The sequence below is a fragment of the Protopterus annectens genome, chromosome 16.part0 (assembly GCF_019279795.1).
Source record: "Protopterus annectens isolate FY-2018-M chromosome 16.part0, PAN1.0, whole genome shotgun sequence".
Taxonomy (NCBI): Eukaryota; Metazoa; Chordata; order Ceratodontiformes; family Protopteridae; genus Protopterus; species Protopterus annectens.
The window spans coordinates 457,976,472-457,988,971 of NC_056750.1; the positions used below are offsets into that span (position 1 = coordinate 457,976,472).

A 12,500-nucleotide genomic window follows, 5' to 3' on the forward strand; every position below is an offset into this window, starting at 1 on the left:
CCATTTCACATGACTTACTCGAAATACTGAATTTCATTTGACTGGGGACCCCACAGTACCTAGTTTTCAAAATACTGAAAACTCATCTGACTGCGTCTTGTAGTTAAAGCTTACAATGCTTAATTTCAGAGTACTGTATTTTAAGCCATTAACATGCACACTTACAACAACCAACTCTTTCCAAAACTTAAAACAACTTACTCTACCTCTTAACAAAAAATGGATGATATAAAATCCAACTCTATGGGAGGGCTACACCCCACACACCTCCGAACTCAAGGATTGCACTACATTGGAGAAAAGGGCATATACCTCTTATTTACCTTAAAGTAATACTTTTTTCATAACCCACTTAATCCATACTCCAGCCCCTGTAAATTCTGGCAGTCATTAATAAGTTGTTGCATCCTTTGTGCCCATGTTCCCCTAATCTCTGCCAAAACTGCTCTCCCTCTGATACTGCTACACTTCTAAATTCCTACATCGACTCTATTTCGCAGCCTTACCAAAAATGACTATCGCCAGCCGTACACCAGCAGTTTTACAGGTTCTCCCATTTTTTCTTTCAAATCTCTCCCCACATCCTACATCAAATCATTTCTGTCCAAACATAAAACATTCTCTCCATCCGTTGACAAATTGATCCTCAAATCATAAAAATGGCTGCCGATTCTGTCGCTTTTCCTATCTTAGTACTAATCAGTAGATCTGTCAAAGAAAACTCTGTACCTGATATCTGGAAAAAAAATTTTACTATTGCATAAAGGCAGTAGTGCAGCAGACCCCTCTAATTTTAGGACTGTTTCTGTCCTATCTCCCCTGTCTAAAAAATGTATTTACAAACTTCTTAATCAAATTCTGCAAGAAAATTTCCTTAACCCCCCCCCCACACACACACACACACATGGCTTTTGCCCGAAGCACAGTATTTCTACTGCTCCAACGTCCTTTGCAAGTACTATCACAAAATCTTGTGACAATGCTTTCTTGCCTATTCCTTTATCTACCCAAAACCTTAGATGCTCTTTCTCATAGATTAATAGTATACAAACTTGCTTCTTTTAACTTTTTCTAACTCTACAGTATCTTGGTTCTCCGACCTCTCAAACAGATTCCAAGCTGTGAAATGGCAATCTAACTTCTCTCCCTTTTTACCAATACAAACTGGGGTGCCCCAAGGCTCTAGCCTTGGTCCCCTACTTTTCAGCGTCTTTATTAATGTCCTCCACTCTTCTTGTCCCCACTCTATCGTTATTCAGTTTGTCGATGATTCCACAATCTTCTCCTGCTCTGACAATAGCATACAACCTTCATACCCTTATCCAAGAATCGCTCCATTCTGTCGAAAGATGGCATACTTGCCACCAATTACTACCGAACCCAAAGAAAAGTGAACTTTTCTTTCTCCCTACTACCCTTAAGCATCACCAAACTTCCTTTTCTGTCTCCTCCCTGATTAATACTATGTCTGCTGAACCCCACACTAAAACTCTTGTTAATGAAAATCTTAAGTTAGATCTACACACTCGGCAGTGAATTAAAAAGACCCATCAAAAACTAGGCCTGCTGTACAGACATAATTAATACCTTACGAATGCTTCCAGACTCTCCCTTGCGCAATCCTTTCTACTCCCCATACTGCTCTATGTAGCTCCTATTCTCACACATCTCCAGTAAAATCTTCTTAATAAAGTAGAACTTGCCTGTAACAAAATTGCACGAGTTGCTTCCTACCTACCGTACTGCACCTAGGACTGCATTGCCCTAAGAAATCTGCAGTGGCTTGAGTTTTACCACCAAGTCCTAGTACCCCAACTTCTCATGGCTCATTCAGTTTTACATCAACCTTTTCTGTCCCTCTTTCCACTCTCATCCAGTCCTTTACTCCCAGTTGCTATCTCCGTAGCTCTCAACAAAACCTACTGCAAGTTTATAAGCGCAATAAAAATATTGGCAAATTACTTAACACAGATTCCATAGCAAATGCTTCTGACAAATTACGTCATATTGTCAGATTTATCTCTAACCCTAACTCCTTTAAAATAACATTGAAAGATTATCTCCATAAATCAAGGTCATGTCTGTCATCACCCAACATAAGCCACCTTTCTGTTCTAATAGACTGCTGTCCTTTCAGCTGTTAACACACTAGCCCTTTCACTGGTTTCCTACCTTTTTTTTCCACTAGTATTTCTCAAAGTAATTATTTCCTCCGTTTCTCCTCTCTGTATTAGCTTTGAGTTTATACTTTATTACTTCTTTGCATGTTATTTTTCTATTTCTGTGCTTCGAATTACTGTTTCCTATCTTAGGAGCTCTTACTACATATCTTCCCAATTGCAGTTAAAACGTTTCGTATCTGTTTATCTATATTTATGTTCATGGCCATTATGCGGTTTCGTTTTTTTTTTTTTTCTCAGTTACATGTAATTTGATGATTTTCTCTAGTCAGTTTCATATGTAAAAACTGAACTAGTTATGTACTCTTACTCTTTTGTACCCATTGTATTTTCTGTTGCCACAATTGTTTATGTAATATATTTAATGTACTATTGGAGCTTTTCTCCTCTGGTCTTTGATGAAAAATGGCTTTGCCTAGTCAGACTAACCCAGTTAACAAATGTGAAATAAACATCAAGTACTGGACACACTGCCACTACTGCTAAGTGTGCGCGAAGCATCCACAGTATTAATTTAGGTACGTCCCATAAAGTAGACACACACCCACATTTAGAAACACTAAAACACAACTTTCTATGCTATTGGCGTTCTGGACACACTGCAGTTCGTTACAGGAACTTTTTTTTTAATCACAAGCAAGTCATGTGAATAGGAATGTGCATCACTTCTGTGACTTAAAATTCAGTATTTTGAAATTTCAGCATTGTCGGATTTCAGTACAAGACAGTCAAATGATATTTCAGTGTTTTGAAAATTGGGTATTATGGTCTCAGTCAAGTGAAATTCAGTATTTTGAGTTTTCAGTCATGTGAAGTAGACCCACATGTATATAATATGTATGTGTATACATGTATATATGTATGTGTATACATTTGTATGTGTATATATTGGAGCGTTACAGAATCCTGAAAGCCCAAAATCCTGAAAGTTCAAACTACTGAAAACTCAAAATCCTGAAAACGCACAGGATACCAGCACTTACAGTATTCCAAGGCAAGTACATACAGAAACAAATAAACTATTACTATTGTCAAAGTATAAGCAGGGGGGCAATCCCACCTGCATCCTCCATGTGGGGGGCTTTGCCCCCCACACTCCCTGCTACTGAAATCGACTCCAAGATTATACTTAGTGTAGTGAAGTGCACTTTCTGAGCTGATATATTTACATAGCAGGGAGTGCAATTTCTGAGTTGATATATTTAAGTAGCAGGGAGTGTGGTACTTGTGCTGGAATATAGTGAGTGTTGGTATCCTGTGTTTTCAGGATTTTGAGTGTTCAGTATTTGGAGTTTTCTGAATTTTGTTCAGGATTTGGGGCTTTCAGGGTTCTGTAGCGCTCCCACGTGTACATATGTATGTGTGTGTAAGTTTATGTACATAAATACTAATATACACATTTTTTTCTCCCCTGTGTTCTCTCCACTTGTTTGTATTGAATTCTGAAGTGTGATGCATATCCTGAACTGTTGAGTTTAGTTTTATGATCAAAAATATGTTCATTTAGCACACAAGATGCATTACATGAAATGGGTAAATTAAATGTCTGTAATGTTTTGGGATTGCTCTGCAGTGTTTTTATAGGTAGGTACTAGGCTGTCTGCCAGAGTGTTGCTTTCGCCATCCCATTGATTAACTTATCCTCTGTCAAGCAGAGCCAATGTAGTCATTCCTGGGGTGTATTTCCAGCTTTTGCAAGTGTCTTATGAGGTACATCCCAAATGGGGCGTTGTACTCCATGATTGGTCTAATTGGTGAAGAGTAGAGGGGCACTAACTTCTTTATTTCTAGTTGCGAACCCTTTAGTTAGGTGGGCCACATTCAAGGATTTCTTAACTACTTGGGCAATATGATTGTCTAAGTAGCAATTACTATCTACCTGGGTCCCCAGATCTCTTATTACCTCTGCTATATTAAGGGGGCTGCCACCTATGTGTTTATTTGTGAGTTTTGTTTTTTCCCAAATGGGATGACTGCATTTTTTGGCATTTAGCTTGAAGCCATGACTTTGACACCAGGTGTCCATCTCAGTAAGGCTCTTTTGGAGGATGTCCGTGTCAGCTGGAGAGTCAGTTATGGCTCCCAGTTTGCAGTCATTGGCAAACTTGATTAGCCATAGTCCTCCTGTGTTTGCCTTTACTTCTGAAAAGTATATGCTGAACAGTAGGGGTCCCAGGACAGAGCCATGAGGGACACCACTTGTGACTGGTTTAGAGTCTGACCTGGAGTTCGCTATTCTTACTGAGCGAGTTCTGTCTGTAAGCCAGTTGGCAACCCATCTCATGACTTGGGGGTTTATGTTCAGGCTGGTGAGTTTTTCTGTAATACCAGAGTAGGGAATGATGTTGAAAGCCTTGGTGAGGTCAAGGTAGGCTGTGTGAACCACCTTTCCCTCATCTGTGGCCTTGGTGACTGTCTCAGTCACCCAGGTTTAGTAGGCATGATCTGCCCTTAGCAAAGCCGAACTGGCTCTAGTAAAGTGTTTGGAGGTTCCCATTGTCTTTGTTAATGAGTTCCATGATGTGCTCCATAGCCTTGCAGACCAGGCTAGTCAGGCTTATGGGGCCATAGTTACCAGGGTCAGTTGTGGCCCCTCCTTTGTGGAGAGGAATAACAGTTGGCTGTGCACCATTCTATGGGCACGTAGCCTGTGGAGAGGCTAAGGTTGAACAGTTTGTTTAGGTGGAGGAGTTGGTTCGTTCTGTAGTTCGTGCAAGACCCAAACTGGGATACCATCTGGTCCCATTTACACTGTTTTTTTTGTCTTTTGAAAATGCTGTTTTCACCTGTGCGTCTGATTTTTGTTACACTACACTTTACTGGTATTGTTGTGGACCCTTTTGGAGGGGTGAGGGGGGGGGTGAAGTTTGCACTGACTCTATCTGCCAGGAAGTTGGCATTATCCTTGGGTTCAGTACATTTTGTGCTATTTTGAACTAGTTCAGTGCCATATATGCGGGTTGCCACTTAAATTCTTAACATAGCTAAAGAAGGCTTTGTGGTTATCTTTTGCATCCTTGGCTATTTTTCTTTCGTAGTTAGCCTTTGGATGATTTCATGAGGGACCTTTTAGTTTCTTACTGATATTGCTCAGGGATGTCTTTCCTTCATGGGATTTAATTTCTTACTGATATTGCTCAGGGATGTCTTTCCTTGATGGGATTTGCTGTTTTTCTGAACTAGTTTCCTCCTGCTATTGTATAACTTGTTAATTGCAGGGGTCTACCAAACTGGTTTCCTTCTTAGAGGTGTGAGTCTTGGTTTTGCTAGGGATGGCACGAACCATGCATCCTTGTAGGTGTTCAGAGTGCATTTGTAAAGGTTTCTGCATCTTGGGCATTATCCTTTTGCGTGGGGCTGTGAAACTTACCACCTCTGTCTTAAGGTGAAGTTTGCTTTAGAAAAGTTTTTGACTGGTTTTCTTAGTTGGGGGGGTGTGCACATCCAGAGTGATAAGTTTATGGTCTGATCTAGCCAGTGACTGGATGACCTCTGGTGTGGAACACCTTTTCGCCCATGTTGGTGATGACTAGGTACAATATGTTTTCACCTCTGGTAGGGGAGTTTACCAGCTGATCCAGGGCATTTGAGTTGATGAATTCAGGGAAGTGATGGGCCTGGGAATTTGTACTAAAGTAGTTTTCCCAGTGAATGGTACAGTAATTTGAATCACCCAATATCAGGGTGTTGGTAGGACCTTAATGTTTTCCAGTATCCCCAGAAAGGTGGATTGTTGGTCCTGGGTCATGGAGGGTGATCTGTAGCAGGTCACAATTTGCATTGCAGATTTGCCCGATGTTAGTTGCACATGGATGATCTCAGAGGTATCATGCTGCGCCACTAACCAGGAGGTGTAGGTATCCTTGATGACTATGGATACACCCTCTCCTTTTGTGTTTCGGTCAGTGTTCTGTGGCCAAAACATGTGGTATGAGTTGTAGCCAGGTAGTGCTGGGTTGCTGTCTGGAGCCTTGAATCAGGTTTGTTACTGCACAGATGTCTAAGTTCTCCATACTGAGGAGTGCTTTCAGCACGTGCATTTTGACATTTAAACTCCTGGTGTTGAGTAGCATAACACTCAGTTTTTTTGTGCTGTTTATGGAGGTGGATTTGACTTTTGAGCCTTGCCTAAAAGGCACTATGGGGGGGCAGCAAGAGCCTTGGCCACTATTCAAAAGCCTACAGGTGGCAAGTGCACACTGTCTCTTTCAAAGCAACTCTGTCTAGCATGTTGTCCCAGGCTGACAGACACTGGATCCCCTTTGACACCAGAAGCTTAGCCAATTGTTGAAATTGATCATTTTTTCTTTATACTGAGGTATTGTTCTTGGTGAGGGCAGGATGCTACTTGGGTTCAGGGTCATACCAGCCTGGGCTGCATGATCAGAGAGCTCTTTGATGTCTCTTCATGTAGTACAGGGAGGTACGTCTCAGGTCATTCACACCAACATGAACAATGACAGTCATATTTGTTCTTGTTCTGGAGTGACCCGAGTGCTTGTCTTATGTGGCGGATTCTAGTTCCTTACAGGCAGCTAGCAGTAACCTGCTTGTCCAGCCTAGTGAGTGGGACGTCAGTGTGCCTGACTATAGTGTCACATCACAATTGTGTTGAGTATGTTATTTCGCCTTAAGGGCTGTGATTGTGTGGCGCACTGATTTTGTGTTTTATGTGTTTGGTTTAACTGGAAGTGGAGGTTGTTTGGGTGTCTGCTTTGGAGGTCTCTGATGCTTTCACAGGTTTTTATTTAGAGCCTCAGAGTATGATTGTGTGTGTTTTTTTTGCCAGTGCTGTTTTAATAGGTCGTTGTGCGGCTGGAGGTGTGGTGCAAGTTTTAACCTTCTCCTCTTGACTGTCTGTTCCAGTCTTGGGTGGAAACAGCTTAGCTTCCAGTTTGGCTGTATAATTGCATCTCTCACATATGTTTGTGTTTGTGGTAGGAGGAGAGGGTTGTCTGTGTACATGAGGCAGTTGTAACAATGCCTCCGGAAACTAGTTTCTCCAGCTGGACTGGAGAGTGCACCTGAAGTTGCGCTTTGGTTATGCCTGAACAGTAGGGTGAGCTGCTTAGTCGCTTGGTTGGTGAGGGGTGAATAAATAGCCTTGCCCTACTGGGCAATCTGTGTTTGGATATATTATTGCTTGCTATTAGATCTGAGCAAGTGCTGGGCTGTAAGATGCTTTTTGAGTGCTTAGGTTGAGAGTAAGACTAGTTTTAAGGGGAAAAAACTGGAGGAGACTGTGGAGCCAGGAATGATTTAACCGTAGCTAACAAGCACTGCCCGGTGCGCAAAACCGTGCAAACGTGGATGTTCGTGTTTCACTGTTGCAGTCATTACACTTGGGTTATCTTGCTTGCAGGCTACCTGCAGTCGGCCAGAGTTCCAAAGTCTAGGTCTGGCGTCAGTTGCTGTTGCCTCTTCACTGACGTCAGTGCGGCAGGGGTATAAAAGATGCAGCCGACGCCATTTTCTTCAGTCTTTCTTGCCGTGCAGTGCCCATAGCAAAAGCAGTTCAGAAGTGCTGGTCGGCCGACTACTGAGATTTTTGAAATCGAATTTCAGAACCAAAGTCTTCAGTAAAGCTGAGTACCTTGTTGGGGAAACTTTTTCTTGCTCCAGACCGATGTCCGTAAAAGTTAACAATTGTATTTCTTGTGGGAAGTAAATAACTCAAGGATTTTCACTCTTAATGTATTCCTTGCCTAGGCCCTGACCACGACGTTGCAAGTTGTCAGTTTTGTGCTAGATTCAACCAATGCACTATAAAGTGTCGGTTTAATTTTGCTTTACATTACTTTGGCTGAAGATTTAACTACATAATGCCGTCTGAACAGCAGACAACCGGAATTCATAAAAAACGCTAAGACAAAAGGACGGGCATCTGAGGTCCAAAACCGACTAAGCCTCTTTTAGGCCAGTTGCTGGTTCTCTGGCGCTTTCGCAGACCCTGACACCCACTACCTCAGAGCCCCAGGCCGCATCTGACTCCCACGTGGAGACAACTAGGCCTCTGGAAACTCAAGGTATTGGGCCTGTGGAAACTATTCCCTCAGATGGGTCTGGAGCTGCTGAGCAGGCATCTGCTTCAGTGTGTTTTCAGACCTTCACAACTTACTATTAAGTCCACTACAACAGCCAAGGCAAAGTCAAAAACACCATTAAAAACAAGGAAAACAAGTACAGCATTCTCTTGGACATTCATCCATGCCAAAGAAACAGATGCTTAAAATGGCCAAGGACCTAATTACTTTGATCAGGGGCTCCCATCCCCCTCCTGATAAAAGGCCTAGGCAAGACACTGACTATGACTCCTCTGACCCGGTTTCGATTTCCTCTGATTCTTCGTCGGATCAGGGTTATTCTCTCCCTCCCTATGAGGACTCTGATGCAGAAGAATCTATGCCTTCAGCCTTTCTGCCTGAGGATTACTCTTTTGGGGGGAAACCTTACACACCATAAGGGAGCATTTCCATTGGGAGAGCCAGAATTATTCAGAATCCAAGAAAAGGCTCAGACTTCCTTTTATTGCCTCAGCACAGGCCCCTGGCTGTCCCTCCTGTGCTTGACATTGTTTGTTTTCTCTCGATCCAGTTTGTCTCCTGATCCATTACCCCCCTGCACCAGTCAAGCCTGACAGGTACTACAGGGTCCAAGACTCTCATAAATTTCTTTATAAAAACCCTGCTGCTGACCCAGAAACAATTTCTCAGGGTTCCTAAGGAGTTAAGGCTTCCACTGCAAAAAAATCCTGTTCCCTCTGATGGGGATTCCAGAGCTTTGGATAGATGGCGGGAAAAAATGTACACTTCTGCTACTTTAACTGTAAGGCTTTAAACTGCCAGTTGCACATGCTTAAATATCAGCAATATCTAATGTCTTTGTTAAAACAGAAATTGCTTACACACTCCTTGTCCTGACAATAAGGAAATGCAGGATTAATTGCATGCAGCTGAACAAGTAGGAAAGCATTTTCTGCAATGTGGTTTTGATTCATTAGAGGCTTCTTGCAGAGCTGCAGTTACAGGCTCTGTCATTTGAAGGCATGCTTGGTTAGAAGAACAAAGTTTACCTGATCATGTTAAAGTAAAATTATTGGATGCTCCACTACAGCATGATACTTTGTTTGGTGTTAAGGCAGAAGAGCTGTTAAAGAAAATGGAGGATAAAGCAAAATCAATGCAGACAGTAAAAAATTTCTTAAAAGGTTCAGCCACCTAGATTTAGCAGAAGCTGGCCTAGTAAAAATTGGTCTTTTCCGGTGTCAGACAGGCCACAGAGGCAGATACAGACGCCCAAGAGGCAGATGTCAGCCCCAAGGTTCATACAGACCTAAACAATGGGGAGCTTCAGCCCCCAAAGGAGGAGAAGACAAATCGCAACCTTATAGGAAACTGTCCCAATGACTTCCCTCTACAAATGCCAAGCACTTACCTTTTGGCAGCACCCTTAGGGGGAAAGCTAGCACTTTTCTCAAAATTGGCACAAGATCCCCCAGGATAAATGGGTACTGAATACTGTTTCTCAGGGTTACAGGTTCCACTTCCACACCCTTCCAAAATCAAAAGGTATGCCAGACCTGCCACAAAAACAATGGGCAGAGGCACAAAAACAAATTTCTGCTCTCATGGACATGAGAGCTATTCAAAGAGTAGCACAGCAGGAACAGGGACAAGGATTTTGCTGAAGACTTTTCTTGGTACCCAGAAAGGACAAAGCCTGGAGACCAATACTGGACCTTTTTATTCTAAATACTTTCTTGGATGTTCCGAAATTCAAAATGTTAACACTGCAGCAACTTCTACCCATTTTGGCCAAGAAGGCTTGGTTAGTTACTTTGGACCTCAAGGAGGCATACCTGCATGTCCCAATCAGACAGTCTTGTAGAAGATACCTCAGATTCATAGCTGGCTCAATGCATTACCAATTTTCTGCACTGCCGTTTGGCTTATCTACTGCGCCCAGGGTCTTCACAAAATGCCTGGCACCAGTAATTGCATTTTGCAGACAAAAAGGAATTTATATGTATCCCTACTTGGATGATTGCCTTATCCAAGCAGAGAGCAAGGACATTCTACTAAAGCATCTAGCGTTTGTAAAAAGATTACTAATTGGCCTATGGTACACAGTAAACAAAAAAGTTGAAACTAGTGCCCCCTCAAAGAGATGATATTCCTGGGTGCAAGCTTAAATACAACTGCCCAGATGGCTTATCTCACGCCAGACAAGCAAAGGCAACTGACTCATTACTTTCAAGTGATGGCAACAAAGACTCTGCTCCCTGCAAGAAAAATTCTGCAGGCTCTGGGCTTTGACAACCTGCATTCTAATAATTCCGTATGCAAGACTGCATATGAGGAAACTACAGTAGTATCTAAAAAGTGTTTGGACTCAACATTGCCACATCCTGGAAACCATTACTCTCATTCCCTGCCTCCAACAAAAGTTTCAATGTTGGGCCCTGGCCTGTCACCACAACAAGGGGCAATCTTTCACCTTATCCACAGCCAGGCAGACAATAACAGATGCATCGGATTATGCCTGGGGGACACACATGGCAGGAAAATGTATTCAGGGCACGTGGCCCAAGGAACAAATGCATCTTCACATCAAAAAGAGATGCTAGCTGTACCTTCAAGGCCTTCAAGGATCTATTACATCCAGAACAACTACTACTGAAGACTGGCAATACCACAGTTGTGGTACATAAGCAAGGGGGCACACATTCCTACCCCCTCTGCAGGCAAGCCATGACTTTGTGGAACACAGCACTGACCTATCAAGTACATCTGCAGGCACAATTCCTGCCAGGAAAGAAGAATACTCTGGCAGACGAACTTAGCAGAAATCTCATCGATCCTCAAGAATGGAAACTAAATCCACAGGTCTTCAGCATGATAACAAGGAAATGGGGATGCCAAGACATCTTTTTGCTTCCCCTAACTACTGCCAACTACAGAGATTCTGCACAAGAAGTTATCACTCACAAGCATTGGAAGTGGATGCTCTGTCATTCAGCTAGAAAACAGACAGTTTATGCTTTTCCTCCACTGCCTCTTCATCCCAAGGTGCTCCTAAAATTCAGACTAGAGAAGCCAAAAATGTTTGATTGCCCCAGACTGGCCACGCCAGCACTGGTACCCAATCCTAAAGAGCTTGTCTCAAGGCCCAGCCTGGCCTTTACCTCAAATTCCTCATCTTCTGACTCAACAAAACAATCTGATTCTGCACAGTCAACTCAGAACCTTAAATCTCGCTGCATGGCAGATAATATAGCCACTCAGACCACACCTCTCTAAAGCTGTTATGGATGTCATTTTAGAAGCCAGGATACCCAGCACTAGGAAATCCTATGCAGAAAAATGAAAGATTCTGTGCTTGGAACCAGTCACAAGGACTCGAAGCACTTGTTCCAAATATACCTTGGATTTTACAATACCTAACTGAGATGCTGAACAAAGGCCTGTCCTTCTCGTCAATTAAGATCCATTTCAGCTCATTACAATATGGAACCTCCAATTTTCTCTCATCCACTGCTAAGACAGTACCTCAGAGGGGCAAAAAAAAAAGACCCCCAAGAAGAGCGCCAATACCTACATGGGACCTAAAGTTTGTCCTCAGCTACCTCCAACAAAGCTGATAGCCAAAATCATGGAAAAAAAATTTGCTCCTAAAATACCAACTCCACAGAGAAGACTTGAGTTAAGGCATTTGATGGCAGTGGAACCTTTCATCATTTTCATCAGGAGTCAGTTTCCTCTAAGGACAAACGCACAACATTTATTATTCGTGTAGTAGTATCCAGTGTGGCTCTAAACCATTTGCCAACATTTTATCATTCCCCTGCTGAGATCACAAGGAAAGCCTATCTAAATGCAGACCATTTCAAAATGGATAGGACACTGCATTTTTTTCTGCTATTCACAACATGGCAAGCCAGTGCCTAAGGGCATTAAGCCACATTCAACCAGAGCAGCAGCCACTTCAGCAGCCTTCCTCAGAGGAGTACCAACCAAAGACATTTTAGAGGCTGCAACCTGTAGTTCAGTGCACACTTTCACCAAGCACTACCACTTACCTCTCTACTTTTAAATTCAGAGCAGGCTTTGCCACTGCAGTTCTGCAGGGCCTTGTAGCCTCTCCTAATCCTATTTAGGCCCAGCCACCCAACCTCAGCTTTGGGATTCAACTTAAGTGTAATTACTGCAACAGTGAAACACTAACATAGTACACTTGTGTACCTACCATAAATGTAGATGTTAGAGAGTATTCACTGTTGCAGTCCAGGTTACCCTACCTCCCACCATCCCCCTTTCTTTT

The 12,500-nt window shown here is 42.7% G+C and overlaps 1 protein-coding gene across 1 annotated transcript in view; it reads left to right on the top strand.

The window, feature by feature from the left end:
* The window catches only part of GSN (gelsolin), a gene marked incomplete in the record, with an annotated part of 970,219 nt that overhangs the window by 155,197 nt on the left and 802,522 nt on the right, over positions 1 to 12,500 (top strand).